Source organism: Balaenoptera ricei, chromosome 1 (genome assembly GCF_028023285.1).
Source record: "Balaenoptera ricei isolate mBalRic1 chromosome 1, mBalRic1.hap2, whole genome shotgun sequence".
Lineage (NCBI taxonomy): Eukaryota > Metazoa > Chordata > Mammalia > Artiodactyla > Balaenopteridae > Balaenoptera > Balaenoptera ricei.
The window spans coordinates 83,456,926-83,476,884 of NC_082639.1; the positions used below are offsets into that span (position 1 = coordinate 83,456,926).

At 45.0% G+C, this 19,959-nt stretch overlaps 2 long non-coding RNA genes across 2 annotated transcripts in view; both read right to left on the minus strand.

The window, feature by feature from the left end:
* Positions 1-1,868: 1,868 nt before the first annotated feature.
* Positions 1,869-13,543, minus strand: LOC132368068 (uncharacterized). Its single transcript, XR_009503914.1, has 2 exons — positions 11,954-13,543; positions 1,869-2,878 (listed from the first exon to the last, which is right to left on the minus strand). It is a non-coding gene; the product is annotated as an uncharacterized LOC132368068 (long non-coding RNA).
* A 10-nt stretch (positions 13,544-13,553) lies between these two features.
* Positions 13,554-19,959, minus strand: part of LOC132368086 (uncharacterized) — a 126,861-nt gene continuing 120,455 nt past the window's right edge. Inside the window, exons 2-3 of the long non-coding RNA XR_009503917.1 lie at positions 13,961-14,248; positions 13,554-13,743 (exon numbers count right to left, since the gene is read on the minus strand). This is a non-coding gene — a long non-coding RNA (uncharacterized LOC132368086). The remainder of the gene's footprint in view (positions 13,744-13,960; positions 14,249-19,959) is intronic.

A 19,959-nucleotide genomic window follows, 5' to 3' on the forward strand; every position in this document is an offset into this window, starting at 1 on the left:
CAGCCTGGTTGCAACGCGTGTTGTGTCAAAGCCCTTTTCCTAGCATTTCGTACATTACCATACCTCTGCAAATTTTCCACTAAGCTTGTCCTCTCTGAAAAGTGGGGAGTTCCGGGGAAGTGTTCTTTATACAAGCGTATTGTTGGCCGTGTGTAGTGCTACTATCACGCATTGAAAAGAATGTGAGAATAAAAGAGATAATGTCTGAAATGAAAAAAAAGTGGGAATTTCTAAACCATGTAATCAAATGTTGCCAATTCTGCTTCCCAGCTATCATGATTGATAACAAATTATCAAAAGGCCATAATTATGTGCGGCCTGGGCAATGGCCACATCCAAGAAAAACACGTCTCCTGATATCTCCAGCTCTGTGGCTTCCAGTCCAAAGCTTTGTAGAATCTCTGCCTCATGATGGGGCCCTGTTGCCAAAGGAGTAGGAGGAAACGTTTCCTTGTCTGGTAGAGTGGCTTGTGCCCTGGCTGGAACATTAGGGAACTGTTCTAGTCCAGCCAACTCTGCTCATTAATAGCTGTGTGCTTTGGCCCAGTCTCCTAACCCTTTGGAGTTGCTATTTCTTATCTCTAAAATGACAGCAACAACTCAGCAACCTTTGACTCAGGACAGACTGTATGTTGGGCTGGACGGTGTGTGTTAAGATATAGCTAACCAATATTAAAAAAACAAACAACCCAATCCAAAAATGGGCAGAAGACCTAAATAGACATTTCCCCAAAGAAGATATACAGATTGCCAACAAACACATGAAAAGATGCTCAACATCACTAATCACTGGACAAATGCAAATCAAAACTACAATGAGGTATCACCTCACACCGGTCAGAATGGCCATCATCAAAAAATCTACAAACAATAAATGCTGGAGAGGGTGTGGAGAAAAGGGAACCCTCTTGCATTGTTGGTGGGAATGTAAATTGATACAGCCACTATGGAGAACAGCATGGAGGGTCTTAAAAAACTAAAAATAGAACTCCCATATGACCCAGCAATCCCACTACTGAGCATATACCCTGAGAAAACCATAATTCAAAAAGAGTCATGTACCACAATGTTCATTGCAGCTCTATTTACAATAGCCAGGACATGGAAGCAATCTAAGTGTCCATCGACAGATGAATGGATAAAGAAGATATGGCACATATATACAATGGAATATTACTCAGCCATAAAAAGAAATGAAATTGAGTTATTTGTAGTGAGGTGGATGGACCTAGATTCTGTCATACAGAGTGAAGTAAGTCAGAAAGAGAAACACAAATACCGTATGCTAACACATATATATGGAATCTAAAAAAAAAAAAAAAAAAGGTTCTGAAGAACCTAGGGGCAGGACAGGAATAAAGACGCAGACGTATGTAGAGAATGGACTTGAGGACATGGGGAGGGGGAAGGGTAAGCTGGGACGAAGTGAGAGAGTGGCATGGACATATATACACTACCAAATGTAAAACAGATAGCTAGTGGGAAGCAGCCACATAGCACAGGGAGATCAGCTCGGTGCTTTGTGTCCATCTAGAGGGGTGGGATAGGGAGGGTGGGAGGGAGAAGCAAGAGGGCTGAGATATGGGGTTATATGTATATGTATAGCTGATTCACTTTGTTAGAAAGCAGAAACTAATACACCATAGTAAAGCAGTTATACTCCAATAGAGATGTTAAAAAAAAAAGAAGATATAGCTATCACTTCAAGGAGAGTGAAGTAGTGGACACAAAACACTGGGTGAGTGCTGAGGGTGAGGTAACTCTGAATATTAGAGCATCCTTATTTACCCAGTGAGCATTTAAGATAAGATTTGGTTGATGAGAATACAAAAATGTGTCAGGATATAAATGAAATAGACACGTCTGTGTATAACAGTTCATGCGTTGTTTTAATTACATATACATACTTAAAATCACATGATATGTATTAATTTATAAAGAGCAATTAAGAGGCTAATAGTTTAAATCATATATTAAAAAATCACAACAGGGTTATAATGTAGAAATATTGCTTTGACCGACTCACAATGCAGTACTTTTGATCAAACTCTTCCAACACACCTTTGACATCAGCATCTTGGTCTCCACTAGTTGTGGAGGGAGAAGGAAGATGACAAGCCACATTATCGAGAGGCCAACAAACCCTTACAAACAAGGAAGTCTGCTTCAGGATCTGAAGTCGGTTGTTCTGCTCGGATGTAATCCCCTCCGTAGCTTCCTTGTGCCTTCAGGAGAGTCTGTTTCACAAGCTTTCACACAGGTTGGTAGGAGCAGCTTTCTTAGGGGAAACCAAGGGAAAGGGCTGCGTTCCACAGGGTCACTGTGATGTAAAACCAGGACAGCAGCTACAGAACAGGGAGCAGAGTCAGACATGGAACTAATTCAGGGGAAGCAGGAACTCAGAGCCAAGGCTGCCCATGAACAAGCCTTCTTAGAATTTGCAGATATCTTTGGGGGTGACTTGTACTTTCCACCGGTCTTGGAATGGGTATTTGAGCCAACCTTGATGATCTTAAAGGATAAGGTGGGATTCTTTGGGTGTTGTGCACGTGGCACATACTGGACAAACTCAACCAGTTTGTCCCAGCATCTTCAGGGCAGCCCTGCTGGAATCTGAGGAGTGTCTGCCCCTCAAGCAGTACACTCTGTACTGTGTAAGCCTGGAGATAACTAGCACCTTCCCCTGCAGCCTGGCTCTCTCCCAGAGCAGTTCCACCACCAGCAGGCAGAATTCTTCAGTACAGTAATCCTTTTTCCTTTGCCCTGGGTCTCCAGTCTTCCTCAGGCTTTTGCATCAATCTTGTCCTCCTGAGATGGAGGCAGTCAGATGGTGGGCCTCCCTGCCATCTGCAGGGGTGTCCAGGCACCTACCCTCTACCTTCAAGACACACAGAAAGAGTCCCAGAGAAGTTTAATTGCAGGTCCCAGAATCAGAGGGAGGCTTTTCCTACTAATCACGGCATCCTCCCCCGTTCCAATCCTAACTCCCGTTTTCCAGAGACCAGCTGGTCAAAAGAAGACTGTGGGACTTCTTTAGGGTGTTTACCTCTCTCCTCCGCCAGAGACAGTATCTGGCTTCTCTGTATCACCCCGAAGTGTGATTCTTAAACAGGGTCTCTTCTTTCTCCAGACATTCAGGTGGGATTATAAAATAGAAGTTGCTGTGGTCACGGCCATAGAACCCTCGGCCTTAGACCTGGGCTTTGTCTCTCCTCCAATTTCTCCTCTTTATCACTGCTTCCCTGGGGAATGTTTAATAGAAAAGAGCCAGGACCCCGCACGCTCAACGGCTCTGATGTGCCTTGACTCTCGAAGCCTTTGCAGGCTCCCCTAGCTGTCAATTTGCCCTTTTTAGGATCCTACAAGATTTCTGCCTCCTAGGTCTTCTGATCTGCCCCCTCTACTCTTCTGGGCACATTCCCCATTCCCTGGCTTTCCCCACTGGAACCCTTTTTGACAGAACTGTTGGCTTGAATTGTTGCTAAGCCTCTGGGAACATGAAGACAAACATAGTGAAAAAACCCTAGGTTTTAACTCCCCCCTGCCCCCACCTCCTCCACCATCAACTTCATCTCTACATGCCCAGTGGCTGGGGTGTTTGTAAAGTGTCTGCAGAGCCTGGTTTTGGCCTCTGACACATTTTTCTGCCTTTTGGGAAACTCCCCTTTCTCACTACCTCTTTAGACTCTGCAGATTTCACTGTGGTTCTATTCAGATTCCTACTTTGCATATCACTAGCTAAGTTGCACTGGGCACATTGTACGTGCCAGGCACCATGCTAAGCACGTTTCGTTCATTGTCTCACCTATAGGGTAGGAACTATTATTATCCTCTCGCTTGACAGAAGTGGAAACTGAGGCACTTGAGGAGAGGTTAGGTAACTTTCCTACGTGGCTAGAAAGTGACAGAATCATGATTAAATCACAGCTAACTCCAGAGCCTATGCTCTTTATGTCTATGCTATACTGCATCTTACTGGGCCTTAGTATGTCTGCCAGCTATTTCCTTTACCAAAGAAAAGAACGACCTACTTCCTGCCCACCAAGTGAGTAGATGGGTATATGTGGCTGACTGTCCTTGGCCTGACACATGTAATGGGTATCAAGAAGCATTTGGTGGATGGATGGATGGATGACTGGATGGGGGGGCAGGTGAATGGATGGGTAGAGAGATGGGTGGGTAAGTGCATCATGGGTGGATTGCCATGTGATTTAGGATCTTTTGTGCAGAAAAACATTTTGGAACACAAGGAACTCAGATAATCCGGAGCTATACACTCTCTGGATGTCTTGTTGCTTCTTTTCTCCAAATCCTACTGTTTGCAAGAGGAGGGCTTTCTGTAGGTATCTAATCCCACAGAACAAATAGAGCAGCTGTGCTCTGCTAACAGTTATTTCTGCTGCATTTATTTTCTTAGATGCTTCCTGCTAACTTTGGAATTCAAAATAGATTTGCTCAGGGAGGCTCGGTTTCTAGTAAGTCTGCTGTTCCCTGATCCTAGTGGGGTCCCACGGCCCAAGCCTGACTCAGGCTGTGGGATTTGTTGTTTATGTTGAGAAGTCTGAGGCACTGTTGTACAGAAACAAGGAAATCCACCTCTCCCAACTCACTGCTGCAAAACAGAGGCTAAGACTGAACATAGCCTGCCCTTTTAACCCAAAACAAGTTCATGAAAAAGGTGAGCTTGCAGGAGGGGGACAAACTTACCCATCAAGCCCTCTCCCCCCTTCACTTCCTGTTCCCCCACCATCATGTAACCCAGCAGGACCATATGAGGCCTTCCCGGGACAGACCCCTCCCCAGATCCTCAGCTGTAGCTCCTCTCTGAAGTACCCAGATAGAATTTCATGCATATTTCCTGAGTTTTTCAGATGCTAGAAACCACCACCAAATGGAAGAAATTAACTACTCGATGATCATGAGCACATAGCCCCCAGACTTTCTGGCGCCTAAGGATTGATCACCGTCAACCAATCAGAAAATTGTGCTCGAACTGATCACATACCCTGGGACATCTCTCCATCACCTGACCTTTAAAAATGCTTTGTGGGGTACTTCCCTGGTGGTCCAGTGGTTAACACACCGTGCTTCCATTGCAGGGAGCATGGGTTCGATCCCTGCTTGGGGAACTAAGATCCCGCATGCTGCGTGGCCAAAAAACAGAAAAAAAAAAATGCTTTGTGAAAACCCTTTGAGGAGTTTGGAGTTTTTTAAGCATAAGTAACCCATTCTCCTTGCATGGCCCTGCAATAAACCTTCCTCTGCTCCGAACTTCAACGTTTTGGTTTGTTTGGCCTCACTGTGTGTCAGGTACACGAACTTGCGTTTGTTAACAATCATTCCAACCCTCATACAACTTCCAGACCTCTCTTCTTGTTCCCTTGGTTCCAGATGACAAACTCACTCTTGCTAAGGTATAGTGACCTACTACATTCCGTTCCCATTAGAAAGAAGTTCCTCAAGAAAAGCAATGTCAAACTCAAAGGCGGAGCTGCTCAAATTGCACCAAGCAAGTGATACCCCCAGGCCTGTCATTCAGGCTAGCTTGTTCATTTGTGATATTAGTTTTATGTATTTGTTTATTAATATTATTCAATCACATGGATCTGGAGAACAGCTCAAGGCCAAGTTCTTTTCTCATTTCTCTAGTATGTCCAGAGAGGCTCGTCCTGTCCTACTCAGGATGAGGGTCTGGGGCACAAACGTGCTAAATGCTCCCACCAGCCTCAGGCCCCTCAGTCTATGTGTCACTGAAGCGGATGTAACTTACCAGAAGTGGCCAGCCCTGTCCCTTACATGGAGTCTATGTGCCCTTTCTGAGTGACCCAGAGGCCCCAGCCATGAGGCCTGGGTTGCAGCGTGCCTCTGGCAGAACCCCACCTTCACCTTCAGGTACTTGCAGTACAGGGAGGAAGTTACCTCCACGCAAAGTTCTCAAGATGTTGACTACTCTGTATATTTTGGCATGGGCATAAGAAAAGAAACAAAGAAAAATTATATTTACTTTTCTTTGGTCTCACTCTAAACTTTTCAATAAACTCTACATGCCCAGCTCTAATCTCTTTGTCTGATTGTGAGCTAAGTCTACAGGTAAACTCCATGAACTTTCTGCATGAATCAAAAGTGCTCCAAATCCTTTTCGTCACTGAGAGGACAATGAGAAATTGAGTTGTCATATCTAATCAGCCTATTTAATGTGAAAACAAATTAAATCTTTATGCCTCGTGAACTGTGAACAAACCCACCCATTACAGGTGTGTCCCAGGTCCTGACAATCATTCATGCTGGGGCCCTAGGCTCCTTTTAAATTCACATGGGAAAATGATTACAAAGGAGGGAAGGTGTGTTCCCGGCAGGAGAAACTAGTCAGTGTGGTGCCCGTGTGAAGACTGGAGAAAGGAAGCCTGTCCTCCAGGTGGGCGCAGCGGCTGCTGGCACACAGCTCAGCAAGCAGAGCGCAGGCTGATTTCAGGCCCCACTCGGCCCCTTGGAGGATGTGAGGCAGCCCCAGCCCCTGATCACAGAGCTTTGCTGGGACGGTCTCTGCCCTGTTCTGGAGAGGGTTACTGGTAGCTTAGATCTTGGAATGCTTGCTTCAGATTTGCCCGCTGTAGACCCGAGAACAGCCATCATGTCAGAGATGGAGCGGTGAGGGTGACTGGAGTTCACGGGCTGGCCAATGGCTGCATCACCCGCTGTGTATTGAGGCACTCGTCACCCATGCCCACTCAGCAAAAAGAGCATTGAATCTCAACCCATGCAAACTGAAAACTTTTCTGAAATCATCCATTCGAAGCAGCTCTTAGGTATGTAAAACATAATTGACAGAAACTCTAAGTCAGAAGCATCTTTGAAAGGCCACCTGGGTCATTCCTCAGCCTTTAGGCAAAACCACCTCCAAACTATCCTAGCTCTCTTGGCAGCTGATGGAAAGTTTGTAGGTTTAAGCCTTCCTCGCATAAAGATTTCAGATGGACTCTGAAGTCTTCCTGAATGCTTGTATTTTTATTTTTAATTATACTATGGAATAGAAGAAAAATCCTCTGTAAAGACGGACATCAGCACCTCGCCACCACCACTATCATCCGCCTCCTCTTCCTCTTTGGTCTGTTCCCTAGGAGACCACTCTGAGAAATAGATAAACAAGCAAGAAGGTGTTTGAGGTGAGTGCTCAGGTCCCACACCTGTAAGGGAGTAAAGGAAACAGGACCGGGCAGAGGTAGACACCAGACTGTAGTGCAGTTGTCACAGTGGTCACCTCAGCCTCAGCCTCAGCTTAACCCAGCAGGAAGTGCTTCTCTCCCCAACATCAGGGTATCAGTCTCAGGAGAGGTCTGTGATTGGTGCAGGTTGGGTCCTATGCCCACTCCTTGGTTCAAGATTGGCCTGTCCTCCGTCACGTGGCCACCAAAAGGAGGGTGAAAGAAAAGCTTGCTAGAAAGACAACATCGATAGCTACCACACACCCCTAAAGCTATGCACCTTCCAAAATTGCCAAAAAGATGAGGGAAAATGTACATAAGTGCCTAAGAGGAGACATTCAATAAATGGTCATTACTGGTTCCTCCATCGGCATCAACAGTACTAATACAAACAACCTTTCTTCTAAAGTCTCGGAGCAAACAGGTGCTGATAAAATCCGCGTTGGCTCCAGCCTCAGCCCCAAATTTGAACTCATCCTGAACTTTTATGAAGAACTGAGACTGTTTAGCAAATATTTTCCTCCGGCGTAGCTGATCTTTGTGAGTCCTTGTGCTTCCTGAGCCAGAATGGGCCTGGATCACCAGAACCATCATAAGGATGCTTATCTCCCTGATGGCTTAAATGGTCTGAAAGTATTTCCCAAAGAAGACAGTCACCAGTGTTTTTCTGACCTTTTTGTAGAGCCAGAGCATTTGGATGCAGTGGGGAAATTCCTGTCTGTGACCTGTTGGCTTCTTGCAGGGTCTCTTTCCTAATGATGGGTCTTGTATGTCCTTCCCAACCCTCAAAATCGTAAGCTTCTCCAGAGCCTCGTGATGAGTTAAGGACAAAGTTCTGGGCCCTTGGTGGCGAGCCCACCAGCCCTACTCCCCTGTTCCAGCGCTGCACTGCAGCCAACTGGGTGTAACTGGATGTCCAGACGCTTCCCGAACCCCAGGCACCCTGCCCTCTGCATCCTTAACATGCTGTCCCCACTGCGGACAACATTCTCTTCCCACTTCCTACCCGTATAACCCACCCCTCAAAATTCCACCCATTTTTCAAGGTCCACCTCAATGCTACCTCCTCCAGGAAGAATTTCCTACCCCTTCAACCAACTGTGGTCTTGACTACATTTTAATCTCTGTATGGAATATCCATTGTGCCTTACGCTGTGTTGCCTTAAATGATAAGCTTCATAATTCAGTTAAAAGACATTTATCAAGAACGTACTGTGTGCTGTGCCAGACGCTGGAGATAGAGATGCATGAGATAAAGTTAACTCAGACAACATGGGGCTCTTAGCAGCCCAGGTAGTACCTATTTCAACTGAAGAATTTCCAGGATTTTAAAATTTATTGCCTTCTCCTAGTTCATTCTTCAGCTAATCCGTTCACTACCTGCTCAGAGCTTGGACATCCTCAACCACAAAGTAAAAGCTTTGGGCTACAAGGTCACTGAAGATCTTTTCTCACTCAACAATGAGTCTCTTTTACATGCTGGAGCCACCTTGTCAGCACTTCAATGGCCACTTTGCTCCTTTATTAACATCCAGCAATATAGTGTCCCTCTGAGCTCAGAGAACTGGGGGCAGAAGTTTGGAATTAATATGTCATTAGCATATTTTTATTAGCTGCACATGGTCAGCACGTCGGTCAAGTTGATAATGAGCCATACCCTCTATCTAGAGTGTAATCTCATCTGTAAAATGGGATGGTTGGAGTGAGCCCCTTCCAACTCTGATGTTCTATGATTCATAATTATTCTCTCTCTCGCTCCCGCAAAGAGCATATCATGTTCTACAAGGATCTGGCCGCCAAGCCACCTGGCAGTGAGAAACAAATACTCAGCTACTCCCAGCCTCACCCCTGGGTGAGCTGAATTTTGAGGAGGAGGAGGCTGCGACTGAGCCCAGAGGCTTGAATTTTAGTCACTGGCCCCCATTCTTAGCATAAGTTGTTGTGGGAACCAGGTGAACAAATTTAATCTCTGGAGAGGAAAGGGCAACCTCCGACGCTACTTGATGGAAAAGCTCACCCTCCTCACCTCACGTGCCAGCTCCCTTCCCCTGCGTGCTGCTTCTGGCCCCAGCCACGTGCCCGTGTGTGGAATGAACTACAGTCTGCGGGCACCACATCGACCTTCCCCAGACTCAGCACGCTTGTTGGCCAGGTACCCATCACTCAAAGAATTTGATGTAAGAGGAAAAATTCAGTCAGCTAATTCAAATTTTCCCAAATAGAGGAGCAGCTTTTGTAACTGACCTCCTCCTAGCCCACTACATTAACCACGCTTTCCACCTTCCTACAAAACGTGCTGGTGGACGCCCCACACTCAGAGCCTGCACCATGCCCTTTGCTGCCACCAGCTGAGCTCTGGGCTCACCGAGAATCTCAACTGCGCTTGTCTCCCAGTCTGTTTATGGTAGCAGTCCTTGTAATTGCGGTGAGGCGATTTACTCAAATGCTATAAACATCAATTAAATACAAGTGCAAAACAGACAGCTGTTGGTTATATAAAAGCCAAAGTGTTTAGCTTATAAGGAGTAAACTAAGTTAAATTCCTAAAGATATTTGCAGTCAGTTTTGGCTTGCGGAAAAAGTTTTGGTGTTTGGTGAAAATAATAAATATATAGAAAGATTCAGCACTCAGATTGCTCTGTAGCGTCTATATCTTCTTGTTCCACTTTGACGAAAGCAGAATGAAAAATTGTAGATGAGACACTATGGCTGGAATCTATGTAAGAGAAACAACACAAATGCCACTCAACAGACCCCATACTCAAAAAGAAAAAAAAAGCCTTTACCCAATATCAAAACATTGGCTAATATTGTAAGTTGTAAGTTAAAATACAATACATAAGATACACTCAGATCAGTTACTTTTCACGTATCAGACCTAATAAGATTTCAACCAAACATAGGTGAACAGTGTTCAGTCTGGGACCCAAATATTTGATCAAGTTTTTCATTTTACAGTTAACATTCAGTTCTTAGGGTGTCTCCATTGTTTTTATCACTATTATCATAAAAAATTTCAAGCATGTATAAAAGTAGAGAGAAAAGTAAATTTCCATATTCCATCATCCAAATTTTGCTATCCATGCTTCATCTATTTCTTTTTTTTCCTTTCTGATATATCTTAAAGAAAATTTTAGCTATTGTGTCATTTTATCCCTACTTTAGTAGTTATCTCTTTAAAATGTGAACATTTTCTTGTCTAACCACAACACAATCATCATGCCTAACATAATTAGCAACAATTCTTTGCTGTCATCTGATCCTTTGTACATACCCAGTTTTCTCAGAATGCCCCCCAAATGTCTTTTTACTGTCAGTTTGTTTAAATCATGATACAAAAACAACACCCACATTACATTTGGTTGTTATGTCTCATGTGTTTTTAAATTTAGAACAATATTCCCTCACATTTTTTTTTTCTTTCTGCTATTAACTTGTTGAAGAATCCAGGCTTTTTTAAAGAGAGATGTGGAAAGTTCGAAGAAGAGCAATTGACAAGGGGTTAGTGGTGAGGAATCTCAAAAAATGACAGAAAGAACCCCCAGTTTTTCAGGGTGGTCAAGGAGTTGATGCTATCATGGCTCAGAGAAAAGTTTCCACTCCTCTGGGAGCCAAGAGCATGAGACTGGGTTGAAAGACAAAATGTTTAAAGTTCTAAAACAGATTTAATCTCTCAAAAACAAAAGGTCAAGCTATCAAAGAAATGCAAGTCAAAGCCACAATGAAATAGCACTTCACACCCAGAAAAAGACAATAAACAATGGCTGTTGGGGTTGTAGAGAAATTAAAACCCTCACAAATTGCTGGAAAGAATGCAAAATGGTACATTGAAATTGTGACTTGGGAAACAGTCTGGCAGTTCCTCAAAAGACTAAACAGAGTTTGCCATGTGACCTAGCAATTCCACTCCTAAAGTATATACCCAAGAGAACAGAAAACACATGTCCACACAAAAACTTGTCCATGAATGTTCATAGCAGATTATTCACAATAGCTCAAAGGTGGAAAGAACCCAAATGTCCATGATGAATGGCTAAATTAACGTGGTACATCCACACGATGGAATGTTTTTCACCATAAAAACCAGTGAAGCACTTTTACATGCTACAACATGGATGAACCTGAAAACTAGTATGCTAAGTGAAAGAAGCCAGCCTGAAAAAACACATACTGCATGATTTCCATGTATATGAAATGTTCAGAATCAACAAGTCTATAGAGATGGGAAGCAGATTAGTGGTTGCCTAGGTCTAGGGGGATGGGGAAGATTAGAGGGGGTGATGGCTAAGGCGTGTGGGATTGCTTTTGGGGATGATGAAAATGTTCGGAATTAGAGAGTGGTGATAGCTGCACAGCCCAGTGAATATACTAAAAGCCACTGAATTGTACACTTTAAAGAGTGAATTGTATGGTAGATGAATTATATCTCAATAACGCTGTTAAAACACGCACACAAAGGTTCAGGGGTTGGTTATCAGCCGGCTTCGAGCAAGTACAAGGATCCAGCCTGGGGGGGACCCACTTGCACAGAAGGCAGGCGGCCACCTGCTTCGCTGCTGCGGGCAAGTGTGGCTCCGCCCACGCGGCCATCAGGGCAGTGCTCACGCGGCCGCCCTGCCGGCCCATGCAGTCCTCTGGAGTGGATCTGTCCCGGGTTATGAACTAGGCAACCTCTTGACCCTGGTTTCAGTAATACCATGAACGGAAACCCAAGAGGAACGTAAAGGAGATTCATTTTCACTTTCGCCCACCTGATTTCCCTCCAGGCTGACCGTTTCCTCTCAGGCCTGTGCACGTCCTTGGAAAACAGCAAGACCAGATGCAGGTCCAGGTGCTAAACACTCAGCAGAGGAGAGAGCGGGGAGAGGCTGCAGGTCAGCCTGACGGCCATGGCAGCCTCCTTAACCCCCCGAGAAAGCGGGAAGAACCCGGCCCGGAGGCCGAAAGCAGGCTTCCCAGGCAGCAGGGTGAAGATAAGATTTCGTTTCCACATGGTTTTGGGATGGGGCTCCGTGTGACTGGTGGGACTGTTGAGCAATATCCAGCATGAAGTTATGGCCAAGGAACAGCGGGAGATTGATACAGAAGTCTCCTTGCCTGACTGAAATTTTCTCCAGGCTGCTTAAACTGCTGCTCTTGTCAGATGTGGACATCTGCCCCGCCCACACATCTCCGATTATCCCTCCGGCCACAGGATCCTTTGCCCATTCTGGCAAAGACACGGGCCTCAGGAGAAACATTTGGGCCCACGGAAATTGCAGAGGACGTGGGTCTGCTGACACGCCTCTGGGTCTGCGGTTAATAGGGAAAGCTCCACTGATGGAAGGGCGCCGTGGGTGGGCCAGATTCCCACGAGGCCCTGAGCATTCTCCTGGCCACCCGCAGGCCTTACAGGCCCCTCCCGTCTTGCTCCCATTGTTCCCAATTCCTGGTTCCACTCAGAGGAAAAGAGGCCACAGGCCACGGCCCTTCTTAGCAGCTCCAAGAAAACAGGTCAATAAACAGAGAGAAGACAGACATCAAAAGAAAGAGTGCAACTTACAAAGCACATGTTTCCAGGGAGAAGAATCCAGAGAAAACATTAGATGGTTGTCTGGAGCCCTCACCCTAGATGCTAAAGAAGTGCCCTCTTTCACCCTGGGGGACCTGACACTCCATCCCCTCGTTGCTCTCGTTTCCAGCCCTGTGAACCCAGGAACCATCCTCCGTGCCGAGCAGCCAGGAGCTGGTCTCTCTGTGTATCTTGCTGCCAACATCTGTCCTCTGTCCCCTCCATCTCACCTTCTTCCTTCCCACGCAGCACCCAGACCCTGCAGCCAGGTAGGTGGGAGTTAGAACCCTCGCTGGGCGACCCAGTGTACTTCCCATTTATGTCTGCATGTCCTGGGAGTAATAACAGCACTCTCCTCCTGCAGCTGCGGTGAGCGTTGATGAGAAAATGTGTGCACCCAGCCCAGAGCAAGTGCAGGAGATTTTTTTTAAATTCTCTTTTTTCTCTTCTCCTTCCCTCTTTTCATTCTTTCCACAATCTTTCCTTCCTTCTCCTGAAGTTAAGTCTTCCAGGCTCAAACCTCCATCTCAGCTTCAGTGGTAAGCTGGGTGTGTCCCATTCCCAGCTGGCTGGCAGGCTGCTGTGCGACACACTTCTGAACCCCAGTGAGGGATCTGATCCTCACTCAGTTCCCAGCTCTGCCCAGCTCTGGAGCACACTGCACTGCTCTCTCAGGCCAGCCGCCACACAGGAAAGGGGTCCTGGCAGGATTTAGCCCGTCATCACTGGCAGCCCCACAGTGTGACCCGCAGCAACTTCTGCATTAGATGACACCATGTCAGGTAACGAAACAAGGGTCTCCCTTAGCTGCCGCCTTTCCAGAGCTTGAGCACCATCTTCCAGAGCAGGCAGGTTCCTGTGAGGGAAGCAGCTCTAGTTTGCTTCCTTTTCGACACATTTGGGCCTTCAGCTTATTCGGGCAACAGCACTGTGCCCCCGTGAGGTGTCCTGTGACTGCTCTATGGACCCACTTTTGTCCCTGTGAAGCACCTGAGTAAGCAGGAAGGGGTTGGGGGAAGGGAGGGTCCTTTGGTCAATTCTAGAACTCCATAAAGAATCCAATCCCTCCCTTTGGAGCCCACACATCACAGTGTACCAGCCAGGCCTTGTAACTACCTCCTGAGTAAGAAGCAGCGTCCTGGGGAGAAGGTGGTCATCCCTTCCCAGGTGCCTAGAGAAAGCCTTGGCTCTGGAAGGAAGTACTCACCAGGTAGGTTTCATGCATCAAGGCTGCTGCCTGTCACCATGAGGGCTCCTGGTACATGGCACTCTCTGGCCAGCTGGTGGGAGGCAGCGTGCCTTGCCTTCGCCCCACTCCTGCAGTGAGTGATGGAGGTCACCAGGATCAGTCAGGGTTCTCCAGAGTACCAGAACCAATAGGATGGATGGATGGATGGATGGATGGATGGATGGAGAGAGAGACAGATAGATGATAGAGTAGGGGCGGAAAAAGAATTATTTTCCTTCTACCCTTCAAAATTCTCAGCTGGGGTCCCTGTAACAAAACAGATGAACAAGAGAAAGACAGAAGTTTATTAACATGTATATCTCATGTATACATGGGAGACACCCAGAAACTCTCAAAGAAGTATCTTAGAATTCAGGCTTAAATACCATCTTCAGCTAAATCAAAGAAACAAGGGTGTGGGGAGGCCAATTATGGGGGAGATCAGGAAAAGTGTGATAAAAAAAAGCAAAGTTTGTTATACAGATTTGAATCGATGTCTTCTCCATTGATGTCTCTGATAATTCAGTCCTCCTTTTCTTTCAGGTACAGAGAAGGAAACACCCTCATAAACTGAGATGTTTTCAAAATAAATGTAAATTTCCCTTACCGAAGAGTAAATTCTAGTCTGTTTTTTATAGCTTCTCCTGTGTTTACTATTCCTCAAAATAATCTCTATGCCAAGAGCATGTTCTGGGGTAGCCTAGTATGGTCTCCTACAAAAGGTAGATAGAAAGACATTTATTTATAAGGAATTAGCTCCTGAGATTATGGAGGCTTGTCTGACAAGTCCCAAGATCTGCAGGATGAATCAGCAGTCTGGAGACTCAGGAGAGGTGATGGTATAATTCCAGTCCAAAGGCTGGCAGCCTCAAGACCCAGGAAGAGCCAATGTTTCAGTTCAAGTCTAAAGGCAGGGAAAAAAAATTAATATCCCGGTGATGGTGTAATTCCAGTCCAAAGACTGGCAGCCTCAAGACCCAGGAAGAGCCAATGTTTCAGTTCAAGTCTAAAGGCAGGAAAAAAAAAATTAATATCCCAGTCTGAAGGCAGTCAGACAGGAAAGAATTTTCTCTTGCCTGGAGGAGGGTCAGCTATTCAGGCCTTCAACTGATTGGATAGGGTCCACCCACATTAGGGAGGGCAATCTGCTTTACTCATTTACTGATTTAAATGTTAAGCTCACCCAAAATGCCTTCACAGAAACACCAAGAAGAATGTTTGGCCAGTATCTAGGTACCCTGTGGCCCAGTCAAGGTGACACATAAAATTAACCATCACACACCATTTTCCTGAGCTTCTAGAGCAGCTTTCCTCAAAATAAGTGCTGCATGGAGTCCAGTCTTAAGAAATACTCCGCCAAAAGAGAGAGAGAGGGAGAGGGAGAGAAAGAGAGAGAGAAACACCATATGGTCAAATACGTTTAGAAAATATAATACAATACATTTCTTCCTTCCCTTGCCCCACTTTCTCTTGGGGAGTCTTACAGTGTAGTAGCAGATAAAGAAAACTGAGAGGTCCTGTAATTAAGACAACTGTTTAAATGTGTTTGACCCAGTAGCTCCCAGAACAATGGAACACAGGTTTTTTGTTGTTGTTGTTTTTTAAGATTTTTTGATGTGGACCATTTTTAAAGTCTTTACTGAGTTGTTACAACATTGCTTCTATTTTATGTTTTGTTTTTTTGGCCCTGAGGCATGTGGGATCTTGGCTCCCTGACCAGGGATCAAACTCTCACCCCTTGCATTGGAAGGTGAAGTCTTAACCACTGGACCACCAGGGAAGTCCCTGGGACACAGTGTAAGAAATGTTGCTTCAAGAATGGTTTTGAGACCTGGCTGGACATCCACATCACATGGGGAGCTTTGAAAATGCCAGTTCCCATTCTCTGACTGGAGGGGGACCTGGCAGTCCTCATTCCTAAACACTCCCTGGACTCTTCTGGGTCCTGCCTGTGGATTGGGCTGGGGTGGGGGAGCGGGAGCTGCTCCATTTGGCAGTCATCCCATTCACTTAGATGTGTCCAGGGAAGGGGAGCCACTGCCAGTTAGACAGAACTCCCTCTCTTCGGCCTGACTCCCTACTTTGGTGAGGGCAGCCTGAGGACTAATCCTTCCTGGAATCACCCCTATTTTCCTCCTAAAGCAATGTGAGAAGGCTCTACCTGTTTTAAGCCCCAGGGAGGCAGCAGGATTAAGGAGAATAATAAATTAAGGGGCTGGGTGCACATCCAAGGTGTTGTACACAGCGGTGGGTCTAAGGCCTGGCCTGGCCCTCTGGGTCCTGCCCAGCCCCCAAAGCCTCTTTCTGTCCTGGGCACAAAGTTGCACTTAGCTGTCTCACATGCTAAATTGTTTCACTTCTCTGTGACTGCCATCACTGTTCCCTCTACTTTCTTACTTAATGCCCGCCTTTCTTTACTTGGATAACTCTTTCTCCAAAGTGTAGCCCAGGTACTGTCTTCTAGAAGTTTTCTCACATACCAGGTTGGGCCCAGTGCTCCTATATGCTGCACAAGATCCCATTTTAGCATTTAGCGCGTATGTGCTAAAATGATGTGTTTATTAGTCCACGCCTTCCCAGACCCTAACCCTACTCACTCTACTTTAAAATTGAGGGGGTGTGTGTGTGAAAAATCCGAGGTTCCATTTCATGAACATTTTGGCTAAAAACTGGTGTTCTTAATCTAAACTATCTCTAATTCCCTAATTCCTAAGTAGCACTTGCTGAGTACCTACAAATTCATGATTTCCAAACAAACAACTCACTCTTCTCTCCTCCTCTTTGTGAAGGGTTAGAACACTTCCACTAGGCCTTCAACTCTTTAAAGTCAGACGATATGCTTTAAACGTCTTTGAATCCCCAGAGCCTATATATTATAGGCTTTCAATAAATGGTGGAAGTTAACTGAACGGTTGATAACCTCTTAGGAAACAGATTTCTTTTATGTGATTCATTATCTTCATGATTTCATACCCAGAAACCTAAGCCAATGATTTTTCTTCTTTGCCAGACTTCTATATTAAGGACTCAGAGATTTCTAACTCTTCACCCTGGGGAAGAGAAGACAGCCAGCTGTCAGGAAATCATGAATTTGTAAGAACTCAGCAAGTTCCTGGAAGGAATTAGGGACAGGTGGGGCATTTGGGAGTAAGAAATGACACTAGTTTGTAGCCAAAATCTTCGTGAAATGAGACCTCATATTTTGCCAAAATAAGTAAATGAATGAAAAAAATTTTAATTTAAAAAAGAAGATAAAAGATAAATAGACATCTGGAAACATTTGGTGTGCCAAAAATTATAATTCTTGAAGGCTTACCACCAATGTTTCAAATCTAGGGCTCAGAATCCTGATTTTGAGAATTCCGGTTATAGAGTTCTGGCAACAATTCTCAGAACTAAATTTGGTATCAATCGGCTCCACCTCTTTCTACCTCCAACAGGATGTGGTGAAATTCTGCTTCATTTGTATTCATAGCCAAGATGCCTTTTAGGATATTTTTGCTGGGAGAGAGGGAGGTGGAGAGGAGATGCTGGATGCTTCCAACATCACCTAATGATGGTCAGAAACTCTTTGGGTATGAAAACATTGGGGGATTGTATTGGAATGTTTTTGGCTCTTACACAACAAGGAAAATTTATTTTACATAACAAAAAGCCCTGCAATAGGATGGCCTCCAAGTTAGTGACATCATCAAGAACCCAGCTTCTCTCCACGTTTCTGCTTTACCATCCTTAGTGCAAATCCACTGGCTTATCCTTAGGTTATCAACTTGTGGTTATAAAATGGCAGCCACTGCTATAAGTATCATTTAGAAACACAAAAATGTCACATAAAAGAAATATCCCTGTCTCTCTTTTAAGGAGCTAATCTTCTCAAATCCCTTCAGCAGACTCCTCTCATTTCTTATTGGTTGGAATTGTATCACATGTTCAGGCTTAAACTATCCCTAGTAAGAGGAACAGGGTCATTCAAAGTGGCTTAACTTCATCAAGACCCAGCCTCTGGAAGAGGGGGATGGTCCCAGCCCCCCTGGAAGCACAAGTGCCTCACTAAGGAGGGGACACCGAATGGAACTGGGGTTCATTTAGGAGGGAGGGTGGGTACCATGCCCATGGGGGGACCTAACAGTGCCCACTGCAGACATCTAGCCTGAGAAAGTGCAGCAGGTTTAAAGACCCTGGTAGGATGGAAGGTGATGGGCAAGTCAATAAACTCAGGGCAGGATGTTTTTTCAGGGATGCTGCCGCCTGGTCCTCATTCTCCACACAGATATGGGGAGCTCTGTTCTAGGAGACTGGGGGGAAAACAGACAAAGGCAAACCTAGTGGATGCCCTTTCAGTACATGCTTGCATATGTGACATAATGTTGTATTTTTATCTGTATAAATATCTTAAAGTATGGACCTAAAAGATGTATGTATTTTATCTGTGTAAGTATCTTAAAAGTATGGAGTTAAAAAGATGGAGGGGGTAGAATTCTCAAGTCAAGCAATCGGGTGTTCTCTAGCTGTGCTGTATACTTTCCTGTGTTCCCTGGGAATGGCCTTCTACAAGCTCTGACTCATTAGATGACTATGTTTCAGATGACTGTACCAATTCTTAGTTGAGAACATATGGTCCCTGTACCTATGAGGAAGCCAAGAGTTTTCAGGTGAAGTTTCCACATCATCATAAACTATCTCCAGGTGAAAAGATATGTTTGCCTTTCTGGGTCCCACCTAGTCCTGCTGCCACCGATGGCTGGAGGACTGTTATTTCATGAAGTCTAGACTTGTTATCCCAGCCCAGGCACACACCTGCTCACCTGTGACTCAACCATCAGAGAGCCGCCTGACAGCCACTTGGCCTCCCACTCCAGCCCGCTCTTTGAGAGTCACTTACAGCCCCCTTTTGCCCGTTCTTGTCCCTTCTATCACCCTGAAGTTGGACTTATCGACTTTATGTTACAATTTTTAGAGTGGGTTTCTATAATATTTAGGTACAGGTAATTTTCCAGAAACGCAAGTTATTAAGACAGATGAGTGATCTCGCCAGCCCAATTGCCAGTCCCTTCATGAGTAAAGGCAACATTTTCTCAACCAAGGGGCTATTGGCTGGGCTTAAGAGGGCAGCAAGCCAACTCTACCTTGAAAGGGTCAAAAATGAAACATCTTAGCTGCATGTTGCTAAGGGGGACATTATTGTTCATTGGAGCCCTCCTGATGTCATTTGTTAAATAAATGAATGGGTCCACCAGTGGCAGGTGGCCTGTCTGTCTACTGGTAGCATGTGGCCTGCTGGGTTAAAGCTCTGCTTATAGCCGGCTACCCTTCCTTCAAGGCACTAATAGGGCGTCTCCTTCTACAGAAAGGTCCTATTCTTCCAGGGAGGCAGTACCATTTAGAAGTTAAGGGCTCTATGCTAGAGTTCCTGCATTCAAATCCTGGTTCTGCCACTTACTTGCTGTGGGATCTTAGGGAAGTTATTTCACGTCTCTGTGAACGTGTCCTCATCTGCAGGATGGTACAATAAGGGTGTCTACTTCATATGCATGTTGTGACTGTGACATGTAAAGTAATTGGTATATAGCAAGTGTTCAATAAATGTCAGCTATTATTATTTTTAAAATATTTATGCCATTTAACCCAGAAATTCTGCTTCTAGGAATTCATTCTAAGAAAGTAAATCATGGACTTATACCAAAAAATTACCCTTCAGCATTTTCTTATAATAGCAAAATCTAGGTATGGCCTAAGTATCCAAGGACAGGGAATTGGTTGACTAAATTATAATATGCCTATAGAATGAAACATTATTCAATAATTAAATACCAATGTATCTCTGGATATGACATGGAATGATGTTCATGAAATACGATTAATATGTGATAAAAACAAAAATATAAAATAATATGCATAGTAGATACATAGTAGATACAGTGTATTAAAGTGTTTATAAAAACAATGAGCATATTATGTATGCCAGGAAAAGGGTATAC